This window comes from Sus scrofa, chromosome 2, assembly GCF_054392235.1.
Source record: "Sus scrofa isolate SSC_HxYL_T2T_F1_AM1 chromosome 2, Sscrofa_HxYL_maternal_Yorkshire_Landrace_v2.0, whole genome shotgun sequence".
In the NCBI taxonomy this organism is placed as follows: domain Eukaryota; kingdom Metazoa; phylum Chordata; class Mammalia; order Artiodactyla; family Suidae; genus Sus; species Sus scrofa.
The window spans coordinates 134,896,292-134,915,254 of NC_139384.1; the positions used below are offsets into that span (position 1 = coordinate 134,896,292).

At 34.3% G+C, this 18,963-nt stretch overlaps 1 protein-coding gene and 1 long non-coding RNA gene across 5 annotated transcripts in view; one reads left to right on the plus strand and one right to left on the minus strand.

The window, feature by feature from the left end:
• The window catches only part of PRR16 (proline rich 16), a 264,562-nt gene that overhangs the window by 170,490 nt on the left and 75,109 nt on the right, over positions 1-18,963 (plus strand). The window contains exon 3 of one of the 3 annotated variants that reach the window (XR_014838640.1): positions 4,595-6,937. The exons of the other annotated variants lie outside the window; for them this stretch is intronic. The gene's annotated coding sequence lies outside the window, so the exon portion shown is untranslated. Of the gene's footprint in view, positions 1-4,594; positions 6,938-18,963 lie in introns of those variants that run through there. 3 annotated transcript variants of the gene reach the window in all.
• Positions 13,435-18,963, minus strand: part of LOC110259454 (uncharacterized) — a 64,289-nt gene continuing 58,760 nt past the window's right edge. For both annotated transcript variants that reach the window (XR_014838656.1, XR_014838657.1), the window contains one exon: positions 13,435-18,673. This is a non-coding gene — a long non-coding RNA (uncharacterized LOC110259454). The remainder of the gene's footprint in view (positions 18,674-18,963) is intronic.

The following is an 18,963-nucleotide window of genomic DNA, read 5'->3' on the forward strand; positions in this document are numbered from 1 at the left end:
CCTGTAGTTTTTGGTTTATTTTTCCCCCAACTGATAATTTTGCAGCTTTCACTGGAACTTAGTCATGTCTTTAAATATACATGAACTTGTAAAACATGGAAAGCAATTAACATAGAGTGTCATAATATTTGCCTGGAAACTTGTAATTAAAGTGTCATAAGTGGCAGTGTGGGTTTTGTAATCAGCCAACATTGCTTTCAAACTTTAAATTCTAAAGTGCAAGCTCTGCACATCATTCATTACATCATCACAAAACATGGTCTATATTTCTTCTTCTTGAAGATACCAAATCAGAAATGCTTTTTTTTCAAATTTTTAAGGCCAAGTTGTTTTTTCACAGATGGCTTTAACTCTCTTATTCACACACAGAACAGTGTACCAAAGAGCTGGCCTCCACATTCCTTTGAAGGTGATGTTCCCGCAAAGTGTAAAATAGTGAGACTGCTTATGACAATGTCTATTCATAGTGGAAGATGGAACGTGTGGTTCAAATAAAACGGTGTCCATTAATTAAATTGGAATAGGAAAGATTTTTGTCTTGTTAGTTTAAGCAAAGATTGTCCCATTTTTGTGATGGTTTTTTTTTTTTCCTCCAGTGATGAAAGGCAAAAAGAAAATAAAAGTGACCACAGTTCTTTTCCATCTCTTAGTATTTATAGCTTTAAAAGGAAATAAAATGGATATGTTTTAGGCAGTGTTTAAGCTAAATATAAAATATCTGCTCAAAAATACAGGGTATGCAAGAAGAGAAATTCCCCAGTCTTCAGTTTAATATTATATTCATACCTCTTCTCATTTGTTTAATAATTGTCTATGAAAAAATGTCTGCTATTAACTAAAGTGGTTTAATTAAAAAAGACTGTCTTTGAGTTATGCCCAAATCTAACTATTTAATGAATAAAGGAAGAAGGTATTATAATATATCGCTTTCTTTGGAGAGATCAATAGTTGGTTTTAAAATGACTAAGAGCAGCAGCTACACAGCTTGTCTGAAACTATGCAAGTTTTTTTTTTTTTTTTTTTTTTTGGTCCTTTTTTGGGGCTGCACCCATGGCATATGGAGGTTCCCATGCTAGGGGTCTAATCAGAGCTGTTGCTGCTGGCCTATGCCAGAGCCACAGCAACACTAGATCCGAGCCACAACTTACACCACAGCTCATGGCAATGCCAGGTCCTTAACCCACTGAGCAAGGCCAGGGATTGAACTGGCAACCTCTTGGTCCCTATTTGGATTTGTTTCCACTGTGCCACAACGGGAACTCCCAAGACTTTTAGTCTATAGGTTCTAATTATAGCTCCTTTTGGTTGCTCTGTGAAAAAAAGCCTGAGTAGTTCCACATGTAATTGCACTGGGAACAGTGTAATCAAGTCATGAATCATTGCCTTGACTGAATTTTTCCCAGAGAACATATTCATTAACACAATGTCAAGTCTTGTAATTGTACTGATTCAGTTTCTTTCCCTCGATTTTCTGTTGGTAGCACATTTTGCTGTATTGTACACTCAGATTTGTAGTAAAAGATTGCATTGTAATGTCCTTTGGTATAAACATGATTTCTAAGTGAGAAAGTGATTTATGAACAATAAAATTCCATATCGCGTAAGTAAAATGCACATAATCTGACGATCACTAGACAATATTGGAAAATCACATGCCATTTTCTGGATCAGTATGGAACTGTGACACTGTTCAAATTTATAGACTAAACGTTTTGGAATTTTGTAATTGTCCAAGTCTTTTTTTTTTTTTTTTTTTTTTTTTTGTCTTTCTGCCTTTTCTAGGGCCGCTCCCTTGGCATATGGAGGTTCCCAGGCTAGGGGTCTAATCGGAGCTGCAGCTGCCGACCTACACCAGAGCCACAGCAATTTAGGATCCAAGCCGCGTCTGCAACCTACACCATAGCTCATGGCAATGCCAGATCCTTAATCCACTGAGCAAGGCCAGGGATTGAACCCGCATCCTCATGGTTCCTAGTCAGATTCGTTAACCAATGTGCCACAACAGGAACTCTTGTCCAAGTCTTTTGATTCTGAAATAATGACAGATGTGATACTACTATTAGGGCAGACAGCAATGTTGAACATAAAACTGCATTAGCCGCAGTTTATGGAACATCAATTATGTAGGGTGCATTTCATTGAAAGCACTTGGATTTATCATCCTGGTCTTTTGGGAAAAAACTAAAGTGGAAACAGAATGAAGCTCTGCAAATAAAAAGTAATTAAATCAACACGGGGTATAGCATTATGTGAAGGAAATATTGTTTTTTTATGACTTCTAGACTGATCAAAGATAAACTTATTTTTAACTACTTTCTGAAACTTTATGTACATTATTTTTTTCTAAGACTCATATGGATGTGTAAAATAGATATTATTATCCTGATTTACAAGTGAAGAAATCAAGGACCTCAGTTTCAATGTTTTGCTAAAACTAACCCCTTAGTAGGTGACCGGACTGGCATTTCAGTACCATCAGGACTTCCTATAATCCACCCCCCCCGCCCCCGGAACATCACCATTTAATTGTGTTCTTCATAGCTCTGAACTTTGCAGTTTTTTTTTTTTCCTTTTTTCGGAGGAGTTATTTTGATGCTTGAAAGGGGTTATCTAATGTTATTTTGACATTCTTAATGTGTTTGATCTTTGTAGAATGTGGAAGGGATTTCAGGCAATTTAGCTACCGTCAAAAATGAATGAGCTGTTGAATAACACAAGCCTCATTTTGTCATATATTATACCAGAGACTTCACCTTTCTTTTTTTTTTGCTCTTAAGTTCAAAGGCTATATTTTGAACTTTTTTTTCCCTTGGAAGCTCTTATTCTATAATATTAATGCCATTTGACACTAACTGTGTCACTTCCATTACTAGTATTCCATTTATGAGTTTCATCTGTTTAACATTGACCCCTACAACTAAAAATAGCAATAGATCTACTCTGTGGAACCTCTAAAGAACCAGTGCATTAGAGCTCTAATAAAAGCATTTCCATCCTTCTATTAGACTACAGATATGATTTTTCCACTGTTTGATAATGTTGTCGATTCTTTTAACAAGCAAAGGGAATTTGGGGCCAGCTAAATAAAACAATGTGTGCCCTTGGGTAGGTTACATTTCATGTTGGCAATACATGATATCTAACCCTTATCAAGAGCTTACTTTGTGCTATTCTTTTATGTGTTTTGTATGTGTTATTTTTCTCTCATAACATCATTTTTCCTTCCTAACAATGTAATGTCTGAGACACTATTATTATCTGCATTTTACAAATGAGGAAACTGTGTCATCATTTGTACTAGAAATATACAGTTCAAGGTCACAGAGCCAGTGAGTGGTCAAGCCAAGACTGTAAGGCAGGCAGCCAGCCATCACAGCCCATGTCCTTCAAGCTTCTGAGAACTGCCCAAAGGACAGTGTTTGCATTGTGCATGGGTCATCTGTAAAGCTTACAGTCATTTCCCTGAAACTTCCTTAAAACTCGTTAGAAGATATAAAATAAAAGCACAAGTCAAGATAAAACTAGTCCATGTTGTGGTAGCAAACCCCTGTATCTCAGAGGCATTTGAGTTACTTCTTGCTCAAACTTCACCGAGTCCAGGAGCCTCTCCAGGGCAGGTGTCCCTCAGGCAGTCACTCAATGATACAATTTGTGTTGAACCTTTGGATCCACCACCTGGTCACTCATTTTCCAGAACCACCTCAACAGAAGAAGGGGAGATTGGAGACTCTTAGCTTGCTTTTTCTTTGTCCTTGTTTGTGTCATTGGCCAAAACTAGTCATATGGGCCTTCCTGTTGTCTCCAAATGCTCAAGAAAAGGAAGGAAATCCACCAGTGGGTGAGTACTAGTTGTTCCTACCATAGTTTGCAAAGGAGTAATTTTGGGGTATATGTATAATTTGATTACAGAACTCTATTTCTTTCCTTTTCATAATTACTTGATGTTTGTTTAATTGCACCATAAATTTGGATGCCTCTTAGTTTAAACAAAAATGGAGAGAAAAGAAATGAATCTGACAACAGCCTTGCTAAAAATTTGGTGAAGGGAATTGGCAGTATTTATGAAGATGGGGGACAAATTTTTTCACAGCCTTAACCACCTTATTTGGATTCCATCTGAGGTTACTCACCAATTTTTTTTTTTTTTTTTTTTTTTAGTTAAACATTTGGGAATTGTATACTGAATTTTTAGTTAAATTTTTAAATAAAGAATTTTTCAGTAATTAGATTACTATGTGAATGATTATTCCCATAAGGATAGTTAAACCTTATTTGAAGACACTTATCTAGGATTGTCAAAAATATGAATCTCTCCTACATAAATTTTGCCATCAATTATGTAAATTATGACATTTGTATTTATAATATTTAGAGGGCAGTATATTAGGATAAAAGTATAAGTTTACAATCAGAAGGCCTGGATTTGAATCTCAATTTTTCCATTTCCCAAGTGTGCTTAGTCAAATCTTTTAACCAGGCTTGAGACTTGCTTTAAAGTAAAGGTATGGTGACACTTTTTTTCTACCTCGTAGAGTTCTTAAGTCATTATCCTCCTCCTAGTGCATTTTGGGCTCACCCAACCTCCTTTACAAAGCAGGTGGCAAGGAGATTAAGACCAACAGAAAGATGCTGCAGTTTGACAGACTCCAAGTGAATGTCTATGACATCAGGACCATAAGCTTCAGCTCTACTTCACCGGCAATGCTGAAAGGCATAATGGATGAGACAAAATGGATAGGTAGTTTCAGGAATCCAGAAGTTGGTAATCTTCAACACAGCTGAATAGGCACAATGACCAAATACTTCCACCTCATTTTTTGCACACGTCAGAAAAACCTCCCAAACTCTTCCTTACAGCATCCTCTAGGTTGGAATGAAGTAAACTGTGTATGGCAGTACAGCTGATAATTATTAACTCTATGTCTTGTTTTAAAGTCTATTATGCTATTTGTAAGGGATGAAAGCTCTGTTGACACAGAGTGGGTTACACATATAGTTCAGTCATATTTTCCGCTTTGTTTATTTGCTTCCACTATTTTTCAGCTCATGTCCCTCTTCTGTATACGAAAATATAAATGATATGCATTTCCCCTGCTTTATGTTGTCTACACCTTCCCAAGGAACTTGTTCCCCAAACTGCGTGGTTTCGCACATTTTATTTCTACTCTAGTAATTTGGATAGACTATTCCCCACTACACTAACCAGCCCCTACTACACTAGCCACCCCCACGGAACCCAATTTCCTAACATTTTTTCCTCTGTGTTTCTCCTCTAAAGGATTTTACCTTTCAACACATTGTTATAAGGCCCTAATGATTTAAGGAATGTGAGAGCACTTTGGTAACAGTGATGCATATCAAACTATCCATATTCCTTGCTTACCTTGTGGATTGATCTGTATTTGCCTAGGTGGATGCTAATCATATTTTATTCATCTCATTTATAAAGTAATTATTTTACATAGATTTGAAGTTACTATTATCAAGTAAGCCTAATGATTTTGTTAGAACTTTGCCAGTTCATATGTAGAACTCTCATTATTGAGTTAGTAAATTTTATGAATTAATAAGTCAGAAAATGAACATGATAGAAATTTGAGGTGACTGCAGCAGAGAGTAGAGTTTATTAAACTGTTTTGACAAGTACAGCTTAATTTTAATTATTTATGGTAATATTTAACAGCACATGAGTAAATTCACTTAGAATATAATTTGTCAAATATAATTAAAGTCTAATACCACTAAGCCTTTATAAATCTCCTAAAAATGTTTTATTCAATTAAGAGATTAAATCATCAAGCTTTTGTTTAACAAAAGAATTTCTGTGTTTGTGGTTAAAAACATTTGTCAGTGATATTATTAAAATTTGAAAAGGCAAATTATTTTTCTTTAAACAGAGTCTGTGATGTATTTGAGTACATGTTTCAGTGACTTACCTTCTAAAAGGACTAAACTGAAAGTTCTTGATCACAATGATTTAGGGCTTATGTATAAGTAAATAAATATTACTAATAACAATCCAAAATTATCATCTGAAACTATTATTTTTCTAATAATTCAAAACACTCTTTAGGACAAAAATGTAATATTTAAATTTATTTTATCTCCTTTTCCAAAACATCACAGTTTGAAATAATGACTGCATTTTGCTTGGTATTTGAAATACAATACTGATATTCTGTTTTTTTTTTTAACAGAATTCTTTTTCTGTGTGGATTTATTATCAGTATTGTGGAGAATTAATATTAAAAATAGCTCATTTTTATGATTTCCCAATAGATCTTCTGATCATCAAAGCTATAGATTTTAATCTGGATTTAACTTCGACATCTCCCTGTTCTTTTTATCCAAATAATTTGAATTTTTTGCCAAGTCTTTTTTTTTTCTTTTTTTTTTTTAGTAATGCCATTCCCAATCACTTTCTCCTTGGAGAGGCTTTTATCCCCTGAATTCTGACATTACATTGCCACCTGCTTGTCACTCGAACTCTTGCCTCCACTTAACAGTTCATTCTGCAAGTATGCAGCAGAGAAATTTTCCTTTCATCATTTTATCTCAATCCAGAAATTTTGAAGTCTCAGGATAATCTACTAGTTAAATTTCTTAACTGTGGACTTGGCAGTTCTAGCAAAAACCTTCCAGGGCTGTTATTACAAGCACCCAATCTAGGGAGCTCAACAGTGGTAAGATTGTTCCAGCAAAATAGTCTAAGGACTGACCCTTGGAATGTCTTAGTTCCTACTGCTTCAAATTTTCTCTAAGCCTGAAATAATTTTTCCTCCCTACTGCAAGAGAGGAGGTTTTGTAAATCTTGCTCTAGATTTCCATTCTTTATCTGAATCCTTTCCTAACAAATACAATAAAATATTTTAAACAACACCACAGTGGAAATTGGCTGTTTACACAGGTAAAAATTCAAAAGTCCAAAACCTAAAAATGCATTTGGAAAAAATAGCCAACTATTATTTAAGTAAATATGAATTTAAATGCATGTCATCTCTTAAATTAACAATATTATGTAAAGATAGTTGTTTACCATCTACTTTCTCCAGAAAAAAAAAAAAACATAGGATATTAGAGTAGAAGAAATTTACAATGGTTAAATACAATCCCTTCACTTAATAGATTAGAAAATTGACCTCTTAATAAGACAAATAAATTCATGCAAATTCATGTACAGAAATGAAACTTTCCTCTGTAGATGAAGTTTATTCTTAAGGTAAAACAAGCAGTAGAAGACAGATTGGTGCATATTGGTGTATGAGAATTGGAATCTGGCAGAGAAGAAGAATAACAATAAAATTTGAGCTAGTAATGTAAAGTATTACCACATATGCAGAAAGTGCTAGGCAAAAAGAAGGAAGGGAAGTAAAATGAAAAATTCAGATAAAGTAGGCAATTAAAATATTTACTGAAAAGGTGAGCTGAAATACAGTGAAATCAAATCAAGGCTATGCACTTAAATAATATGTGAAAGTTTAGTTGTATTTACTGCTTAGACTAGGGTTATATAGCATGTGACTCTTTTATTTGACATATATATATTTTTTAATTTAAAGATACACTCTACTTTGGCAACAATGTGGGAGAAAGTCCTTTATCTTCCCAGGGATGTAAATAGCTGATAAGAGAGATTTGTATGTCAGGTGTGTAGTTTAAATGTTTCCATGAGGATGAGGCTGTTAGTTAGGTTTATATTTAGTCTTTCGACTGCAAGCATTTAAGATCCTTATCCTAAGCTCTACCCAAACGTATACATTGGCATAGTTGGGACAAATGAGTACTCTCATCTGACAAGGACCATGGTGCCATATCCAAAGATAAAAGAGATAAATACAGTTTGCAACTGGAATTCTATAGCTAACATTCTCCTTAAGCCACCCTAAACCTGGCTTCACTTACTGGAATACATAAGCAAGCTGTATGAGTTTTCTTTTCAGTAAGAAAATTCTAGTAATTTTCCCATGGTTATGTTCAGCATTCACATCAAATTTATTTCCTTAGCCTAGAGAACAGAAGCTTTATGCTCTTTTATTTTCTGTAGAGTGCCTATCATGTAAAGCGAGTATGGAACATTCTGCTGTGCTTGATAAAATCACTTTGATAAAGATCATCAGCCCTCTTATTACACATTTGTTGACTGAATTCATAGAATGAACAATCAGGTTTAAAGTGTTTTATGGATTACCATTTCCTATCCGCATAGTTTTTGCTATGGTTCTTATTTAATGTATTGTTCCTTGCAGTGCTTAGGGAGATAGGAGTGAAATTTGAAAAGGCTATTTTTGTATCTTTGGTTCAGTGTGTTTGAGAGTTTCCTCATTGATAGTTAAAAAGTGTGACATTTACTTAGCTTGAAGTTATAAAGGTTAGCCCACATAAATTTCCTAATCCATGAAATGAGGGGAGCTAGTCTGGATTTCCTATAACCTATGGGCTGTTATTAAATAGCAGCTGATACACGCAGCTGGCAGTAAAACTTTTCTCTATTGAGTCAGATACTAATGATTCATCTGTGTTTAAATACACAAACACAGAACTGTGGGGTTATTTTTTCAGTGTCAAAAATTCAAGAACAGAAGCTAATATGAGAACACAGGTTCTTACACTCCTTTCTGAACTTCCTAGGAAAATGGCTCCTTAAAAAATGGGGAGAGGAAACAAATACCACTGAAGAGAGAGGAGAAGGATAAGAAATGCCCATAGATTCTGAGCAGACAATGCTGTGGAAAGCAGAGTTCCCAGGTGATCTTAGATCTTGGAAATGGGCCATAGTGTGGACAGGGTTTCCATGATTGTGGAGAAACTGACTCCATTGGCTTGACATTCTCTTGAATCGTCTTTCCTGTCCTAGGGATGTGTTGCAAATCTGAAAGAACCCTGGGTTCCTATAAAAGAGCATTGCTAATTGTACCAAAATAAATGACGTTTTCCAGATGGAGAGATGAAAAAATCTGAGAATAGATGTACTAAAACTTCTTAGAATCATATAGTATAGAAGCTAAAGCACCATGGTGTTGAGGAATATTTCAGATCCCAAGAGTCTATCCTTTTGCTTTCCTGATATACCAGTTTATGTCTCAATGCTGACTAAAAATCAGAATCACCTGGGAAGATTTACACCCCAAGCCCTATCCTGCACCAGTTAAATCATAATCTCTTCATGGCTGGTCCAAATATTAGATTTTTTTAAAATTACACAGGAGAGGGGACTGTACTTAGTATTTTGTAGTTACTCATAAGGGAAAATAATCTGAAAAAAATAGATATAATTTTGTATAATATGTATAATTGAATCACTTTTCTGTACTCTTGAAACTAACACAGCATTGTAAATCAACTATACTTTGATAAAAAATTTAAAAAATAATAAAATAAAATTACCCAGATGATTCTAGGATACCAGCATACTAAGAACCACTAATAATAATATATAGAAAATGATACACCTTATATTATTTCATTCAAATTATAGTAGCATGAAATTAGTGCTTATGGAATCTGTTTACCTTTTCTTTTTAAGCTAGAGACAGAACTGTACTTAGAAGTCTATATTTTAAAGAATTTATGGGGAGCATTAAAGTCTTGTTTTGGTTACTATAGCATTAAAAAAGGTAATTAATTCCTGAGCTAGAGATCTATTTAAGGTAAGTTTCAAGTGGGGAGTGTATGTCTTCCATGTTTTGCCTTACCTCTCAGTTCCTGTATTTTACTGCATCAGTATCTATTGTAAAAAGTGAAAAGTAAAATTTGCGATTAAATTGTGACAAACCAAAAGTTGAATTGCATGCATTTTAAGAATATTGCTTTAGTATCAGTAGTGTGCAAGATATCAGTAGTGTACAAAATATCAGTAGTTCTAAACTGATTATGAATATAGAATGTTATTCTAATTTTATGACAGTAATTCATACCTATTAATTATTCAGATTTGCTGACGGTGCATTTATGCTAAAGTATCAAATATAATATTCTGACATTGCCAGAAATCTTATATTCTTCTTGGCCTCCCTGAAATTCTACTTTCTATAAGTCTTGTTGATTAATTATAACAAACTCATATATATCTTGGTATTTTCCATATGTGCTTTAAACATACTTTAAATGTCTGTTTATTTATTCCATTTTTTATGCAAAGGAAGTAGAAGTCAATTTCAGTGTTAAGAAAAATAATAGTCTTCATAATCTCTATTCATTATGATCATCTTATGTTCTTGACACTAACTTTAACAAACTTTCAGGTTTTTTTTCTTTCTTTCTCTTTTTTTTCCTAATTTTATGGCCCCATCTGGAGCATATGAAAGTTTCCAGGCCAGGGATTGAGTCTGAGCTGCAGCTGTGACCTCTGTAGCACCTGTGGTAACCTTGAATCATTTAACCAACTGTGCTGGGCCAGGGATCAAACCAGCCTCTTCAGTGACCTGAGCTGCTGCAGTCAGTTTCTTAATCCACAGAACCACAGTGGGAACTCCCAGTTTTTCTTTATTCCTTTGTTTTTATGCTCTTTGACTAAGGAAGTAAAAGCTGTTGTTGACATCCAGGATATAAGCTAACAATAAGAATATGCAAGCATTGAAAGTATTCAAATTCTGTATTAATCATTAAAGATAGCAACACATAAATAATTTGCAGGGCTTTTCTCTGATCCTATGGTAATTACACTTAGAAATAAAGAACGCCAGTTAAATTGAACTGGAGTCTATCATAGGATGATGTGGATAGAAAAAATTATAAAATATTTCAGACTAAAAAAATTATCAAATATTCCAACAGAGATAAATCTTGGTGTGTTACTAATTGCTTAATGCATAACAGAATGGGAATCTTTGAAAATGACTTTTATTCAAAAATTCACATTGTATCTCTTGTCATTCCCCTTTAAGAGTCATTTAGCAAAGTTTAGAGAGAGGGAATATGATGAAAATGGGTATAAAAATGGCTCCAATCTTAGGAGTGATCCCTACAGAATAAAAAGACAAGAGGTCATTTTTATATTCATGAAAATCAAACTGATAATGCTTGTAATTATCACTCAGAGAGCAGCTTGGAAGAAGGATTTCTTTGATTTGATTCTGGAACACCTTTAGACTCTTTTGGTTTCTGAGATTGTTGATATTGGTGAACTTGTCATCCCCATGCCTCCCAAAGTGATGACATTCTGATATTCTTGCTTCATGTTTGTATCAGTTCCTAAAGAGGAAACTTGCAGCTTGGCTTAGGAAACATAGTATTTGCCCTCTCTGCTTGGAATCTGGTGTGAGTGGCACTGTGTTTGGGCTGTAGACTTTCTGCATCCTCTGGCTGGGAGATAGCTATCAAAAAGCCACATCATTATTATAGGTGCTAATGTGCAAGCATTCAAGCCGGCTCAGCAAATGCTGGAAATAGAACTTGCTCTTAGATTCCTTGAGTGTGTTCTTACATTAAACACACACACACACATACACAAAGGTGATTTTTTTTTAAGTTGTCTATCCACCATACCATGCCACTCTACCAGATGTTTGAAAAAAGTCATTTGGGATTTTCAGGGATCTCTATACAGAGAATTGAGTGCTTTGAAAGAGAGGGCAATGGAGAGAAAGTTACATGTACTAAACAACCATTATTTGCAATGTTAGGTGTTTTATTTTGTTTTCTTTTTTTTTGTTTCTGTAACATTTATTTCATAAGAGAAAAATGGATGGAATTCAAGCATCTATGGCAAAATATCAGCTCCAATAAAGCTGGTTGGTTCTTGTATTTTTTTTATACTACTATTTATGTTTGACCCTTGCTTTTAATTTAAAAAAAAATATTCAAAGTAATTTAAAAATAACGTTGGGTATCCCATATACACTATTTTATTTAATCTTTATAACAACACTTGTCAAAGAAAAATAGCTCTGACAGGTTAAATAGTCTAGGATGACTTTATTCAAGATTACTGAAGGGAGAAAGACTCAGCTGAAACAAGTCAGGAGCATTTTTAGCTGTAATAAGCGAGTGAGTAGAACCTTCACTGGGGGAGTTTGGGTCCATGTGTTGAAGGTTCTCTCCTCTCGGTCTCCTACTCTTGCTCAGAGATAGGGAGATATGGGCAGGTGTGCTACAGTCCTTGATGATTACACTTCAAAAAAAGATGGCTCCATGGGGAGAGGGGCATTCCTGCATTTTAAAACTAGCAAGAGGTTAAGAAAAGATTGACATTTCAAAGGGCAGCAAGAGAATGTATAACAAAGTTTTCTAAAGTAAACTAAGAAAAGGAAGGTCAGAGGCTGATAGGAAGAAGCCTGCTTAAAGCTGAGTTTAGCTCTCTTCCCATTTAAGGGGGGGCATTTATTTCCTTGTTACTAAGACACCAAGGCTTAGAGAGGTTAAGTTTATTTATTCTAGGTTTCCTGGTATTAAGTGACAGAGTTGACCATAATTGACCATAACCTGACCATAATTCTGCTCCAAAACCTGTGAACTTTCCAGTACGCTTCGGCCTTGCAAAAATCCCAGGCAAGAGGACAATACCAGCCACAGAAGACGTTTCCAAGAGTGAGTCTTAATTATTTTCCTAAAGCTTTCCAGTGTCTTTAAGGGAAAGATTATCTTGAACAAAGTTTCGTTCATTTAAAACTGTTGTGTGCCACATGTTCTATATTTTACTGACTTAAAAAAGTAGATGCAGCTTTAGTGCAGGAGCCATTCAATGTGCTTGCCTGTTACATTATTTCTCATAAAGGCTTCTTACAGGCTGCAAATGATTCTCTTAGAATATTGGTGAAAACAGCTATAGGAAATTTCCATTTTTCCCTTAAATGAAATTCATTTGTGGTACTGATAAGGTATGGGTTTTGATAAGGAGGAGAGGAAAAGAAGGAAAGTTTAAAGAAAATAACTTCAATTACTCATAAAGTTTCTTTCATTAAAGTCTTAAGAGGAACAAGGTATGAAAAAGTTGTTAGGGCCTCTGAAGAATAAGGGGCAATTCCCTTGTAAAATAGAATTAGGCTTGGCATCACCAGGCTCAGAGTCCTATAACAGGCTGTAAAACAATGGCTCTGGGAGATGGAAGTAACCAACTGCCTACTGACCGGTTTTTAGCTTCTAGGAATGGAAGGAAGCATATAAGTTCCTCACACAGAATTAGCATCTATGAAAATGTTTAATGTTTTTGCTTCAATAATTTTAGTCTTTACTTTTTATTTATAAAAGGACAACTGTTCATTTTTTTTTTCAGGGTTTATGATAGCAAAGACACCTCTCATCCTTCAGCAAACTCTCTTCTTGAATTTAGTAACTGCCGAGGTTACTGCTTCACTTTTCCCAGCATTACATTTACTGTTAAGAAACATGGTTAATGTTGTTCATTCCTTGTTTTTAACATTAGGATGTTTGAAAGACAAGATTTTTTTTTTTTTTAATGATGACTATCAAAAGCGAGGAAATTCCAACTAGTGTTCCAGTAATATCTATCATTTATTTTGGCTTTCAATAGAACGGCGATTACTCATTTTTCTCCCATCGAAATGGCCTTTTTTCTTCTACCATAGCACTAATAAGCTCCCAGTTGGATTTTAATTGTCAGGAAATTATTTCCTTAGGATATCTTGAATGAAATTATCTTAAAACATCTTTACTTGAATATGCCAATATTCTAGTAAACCTCACACAGGAAAAGCTGAAAATTCTGTGATTATTTTTGAAGAAATAAAGTGGAAAGGGTAAAGGAAACACTTGTGATTTTATGAGGTATAGGGAGCCATTATCAAGTACTGTAAATACGAGGAAAAAGATTATTTTGGGTTGTATTAAGCACATCTATTTTAAAAGGAGACCAGAATTAAACTAAATGCATATCCATTTTTAAGAGTTTGGGAAAATAGAAAGCAGAATTAAAGAAGGTACATGGGCTTGTCAAACACGTTTAGTTTAAATTAACATATAGTTGTTAACAGTATCTTCAGGCCCTTCTTGACTGATCATCCGCAAATGATCCCAGTAGTTGCAGTGAGATTTTTTTCAGAGCAGAATTTTATCATTGTCCAAAATACCTTACACTTAATTTCAATTTTCAGCATTCCTTTCAAAAATCTTTATAATTACATCTAAGCTTGTGTATGATAATCTCTACTTGGAAAATTTTATACTGAAAATAAACAATTTTTATTAACCCCCCCCAAATCCAAATAAAGCCCAGTGATCTTATTTTGATATAGCAAAACCAGGACGGTGGACTGATTCAAATAGCTTTAGTTTTGATGATGGCTTATTTTCAAGTTCAAGTGGCTTGGTACGAGCTGATATACTTAAAGGTTTTAAATTTATAAACTGTCCTTCTAGAAACAAATACCAATCTAATAATAGCACAACTGCCTTGAAACAAGAATACTTTTTCACTCGTGATAGTGGAATTTTTCAATTGATATTTTGGAAGGAAGACTTAAAATTTGCATTTTCTGGTACAGTTTTATTCTTTGAGGCATTTGCTCAAAATGGACTACAAAACTTCTAAATTTTCAAGAAGGGTAAAATTTACCGATGTAAACAAACTGCAACCTGATGAATTGTGAGGGAGGATGGACCACTGGAATATCATTTACTTGGATACATATCTCGGTTTAATCCTCACTAGCCCATCAGCCTCTAAATTCCAGGTAGTTTTGATCTATCCTGCAGAAGTTGGGGCTATAGAAAGCCCTAATGGTGAGGCTTTCTTTTAGCCCCAGAGGTTAAGAAAGACCTAGTACTTCTGTGACTCCAGAGGCATTGAAATAGATGTTTTAGAATTTAGATATTATTTGGGACAAATTCTCCATTAACCATGAAGAATTGAACCCAGGACTCTTAACTTCTAGTTAGGTATGTTATTGCACTCTAGCTACTTTTCTTCATTACTCCAAAAGTGGAAAGTAAGTCATAAATGGAAAGTCATGTGTTGGAGGGCCAATATAAGGGCAGTATAGAGGTTCAAGTGTACTCACTGATGCCTCAATGTAAAGTGAAGGCAAATCAAGTTCCATTTTTTATGTCTAAGCTTATCAATTGGTTACTGAATAGCAAGTCATAAATTTGGTTGTAATCAGGGAACAGGCTGATAATGTTAAAAAGTTGGATGTTTGTGTGTGAAGAAGACAATAGGGAGTGGTGAGCAGAATCCTTTGAAGATTCTCATGGACCAAGGATGCTCTTCAGAGATCCTTCCTACATGACATCAGGTACATTAAAATACTTCTACATACTACATTAAATAGAAATTGCTGTTAAAGTTTGGGTGGATATTTAGAATTTCTTTTTGATATTATTTGACTGCAATTAACTGTTTTGATTGACATTTATCTACAGTGTATTCATAATCATGTAAACTACATAATCAGAAGTGCATACAAATTTTTGCCAAGGAAGTAAATTGTTTTGAAATGTAATAAATTTTACCTATAAACTAAATTAGTATTCCAGAACTTAGCATAATGTACATTTTATAAGCATGTCATTAAATTCATTGGCTGTATTTTTTCTGAGGGATCTTTTTAAAAAGTGTCATTTTGGGAGAAGTAAAAGAGTGCTGAAATTACTGCCAGTTACCGAAAATCTCGTAGGCCCTAGTTACTCTGCCCGTATGTCCAATGGAAAAAAAAAATTCATAGTAGGGGTATGTGATCCACAGCAAAGCACATGTACCTCCTAACTGCATTAATGTTGGAAATGTTTTAAAATACTCAGCCAGGTAGCCTTGATTACCCCTGTGCATAGTCACTCACTCACCTTAGCCAGGGTACACTCATATCCTTATGAATACAGACATATTCTTAGCATTTATTACTACTGTATTAGTTTTCTATTGCTGCTGTAACACATCACCATATACAATGACTTACCCCAAATATATTATCTTACAGATCTAGATCAGAAATCTGAAAGGGGTTTCACTGAGCTATAATCAAGGAATGGGCAGGGATGTGTTCTTTTCTAGAGACTTCAGAGGAGAATTCTCCATCCTTTTTCAACTTCTAGAGGCAGCCGACATTCCCTGTCTCATGGCCCTTTCTCCATCTTTAAAGCCAGGAGTGATCACCGGTTGAGTTTTTCTCACATGGTACTATTTTAACACTGGCTCCTCTACCTCCCTTTTCTACATTTAATGGACTCATGATTATATTGAGCCCACCTGGATAGTCTGAATGATTTCTGTAATCAATCCTAATTGATTAGCAACTTTTATCTCATCTGCAACCTTTATTCTTTGTTTCCATGGAACCTGATATATTCACAAACTTCTGAGATAAGGGAGTACATATTGTTGGGGAGCCCTCTGCCTGCACAACTACAAATATTTTGTCTATTTGCTTCCATCTGTTTCTTTCTACTGGTATATAAACTCAGTAATAATATATAAATGGGAGATGGAAATTCAGAATTCTAGAACATCGTTGAATTTTTTAATTTAAAACTCATATAATTAAACCATTGATAATACAGATTAAATATCTGTATCCAAAAGGCATTAAGTGATTTTCCCAGGTTCTCCCAGCTCCATAATAGGTTAGAACCTGGGACTCGATGTCAGTCATTTTCTGTCTATTATAAAACTATCTGTTTTATGAGGCATCTCCAATACTTGCATGTGATATAATTTTGAGATTAATAGTTGGTTGAATTCCTAGAATGTGGATACAGTAAAAGTTATTTGTAGCTTTTAAATGTATAATACTACAATTCATAAATATCAGTGTAGTTAGAATGGTATACAAGCATTTGAATACACCTTGGCTTTATTAATCTTTTTAAATGTTGTATATAAAGCTCAGATTATATCAGAAAACTACTTTTCAGACAAAATTTTGGTATATTTCCAAGATCCATGAATCTTACTAATGACCCAAGGATTTGGTTTACAAAACTGGTATATTATGATTAGAATACAAAAAGGATAATTCTCTGACTTAATATTTTGTTCAGGTCATCAGTTTCTTCTTTGGACTAAATATGGCTGTAATAATACATTAAATCACACCATTAAGTTCATGAAAAGAAGTGTCTATTGAAGTAAATGGCATGTGTTATTAGTATATGCCATGATTAACATCGAACAATTTGCTAGAATTTTTATTAAAAGCAAATATAGAAGTCCAGAATGTAAAATACATAATCAGAACTTAGTCCTCTGAGAAAGAAAGTGTTATGATTAAAATTACTTTTTTGCAGAAGCATCTTGGGATGGGAAGTATAGGAATTAAATTGGTTTCCTTAGTCTGACCTTCAGTAAGCAGCAAGCTTGTTAAACTTTGAATCCTGCATGCCTTGCCTTTAAAATAAATTATGGGACTTTATTATGACTGGCACAAGGTACTGTGGAAGCTGTTTTGATTTCAGTGCTTTCATGTTTACATCCTTTGTAAGTCACTGAAAGATATATAAATACCCACTCGCATATATTTAATTTATGAAATAATTGAGCAATAAGCAAGCTGCAAGTGAATGTGTTCCAGATGCATTCAGAAGTTAAAATTAAGTGATACTATTCTTATATATAGTAATACTTCATATACTGTGTAATATGATTTCTATTTAGCAATATTGTATAGTAACAAACTCCTTCTTGCCATGAGAGTCAGTTTAATTTCTAAATGAATACCACATCATTTTATGCTATCAAGTTCTTCTTGCCATGTTAGCAAACAAAACAAAACAAAGCAAAAGAAGGTTAAAGCAGTGGTGGGGGTAAAAATAAAATAAATGGCTTGATATTTTTCCTGTTGTTACTCTGTAGCTATCCCAGAAAATGCACTATTTTTGAAGTTTGCTCCAGTACTTCTCATCTGCCTGTCACAATTTTTAAACAGAAAAAAAAAAAAAAAAGAAAAGAAAAGAAAGAAAAAACAAGACAGCCGAGTTAAAAGCACCTCCAGAAATAGTCCAACATGGAGATATGTCAATCATAAATGAGAAAGTCTAGAAAGAAGCCTTTTCTCAGTCATTGTCTTCTCCCACGCCCTTGCTTTATTCACTCAGCAAATATTTTTTGGGTTCCTTTTGTGTCCGGCTCCATTCCAAATCCTTCCAAGATCTTCCCCAACCTTGTGGCCAGCCGAGCTCTGTCTTGCCACCTCTATAATTAGTCCTCTCAGCCAACTTCCTCTTGTTCTTTGAATCTAAGTGGTTTCCTACCATTTTTTGTCTTTAACTCTTATTACCTTTTTGTTGTATATTTCCATTGGCTAAAAACCATAAAATTTCAACTATCAACTCCATAAACACCGTCAGTCACCTCCAGAGCAGTAACGCTTCTTCACAGTATTTATGTGTTGGTCTTCCTTCCTAACCTAACTGCATCACCAGCTCTAACTTCTCTAAGACAAGACTGCACCTGTTCTTCTTTCTATCCCCAGTGCTGGCACAATTCCTGGAATGAAATTAAAGCTTAATATTTGGTTGTTGGATAAATATATAGAGTGAATGAGTGAATGAAGGAATCATGATTCCTGAGAATTCTTCTGCCCCAGGCGGTGTGCTAACAGCTGGAGGGGAGGGAGATGGACATGGTTCATTTTATCACTGAACTTACTACAGTCTAACAATAACTTATATAATTTTTTCACCCTTGCTTGACAATTATTTTGATCTTAAAGTATTTTATCAGAATTCAATGATGGACATCTTACTAAAGAAAATTTTTCTTCACTTATAATTTCAAATAACTTTCCTATTGTACAGTCATTCTGGTCAAAAGGTATGACCACTTTAAGTTTATCTCCTTCACTTTTCATATAAAATAAGGGAGTTGTTCACTATTGATTTATTCTTGTTTATATTTTTAGAGAGGGGATAATTTAAGGGGAGTATTGTAGCTTTATATATTTTACTTCTGGTTAAATCATTCTTCATGATGTTTTTTTCTTTTCTGGTTGTCAATGATCATTTATTTTTGAAAACTTCTGAGGGAACTCATGGGTAACCTAACAAAAATAATGATTTGATTCATAAACTCATAGG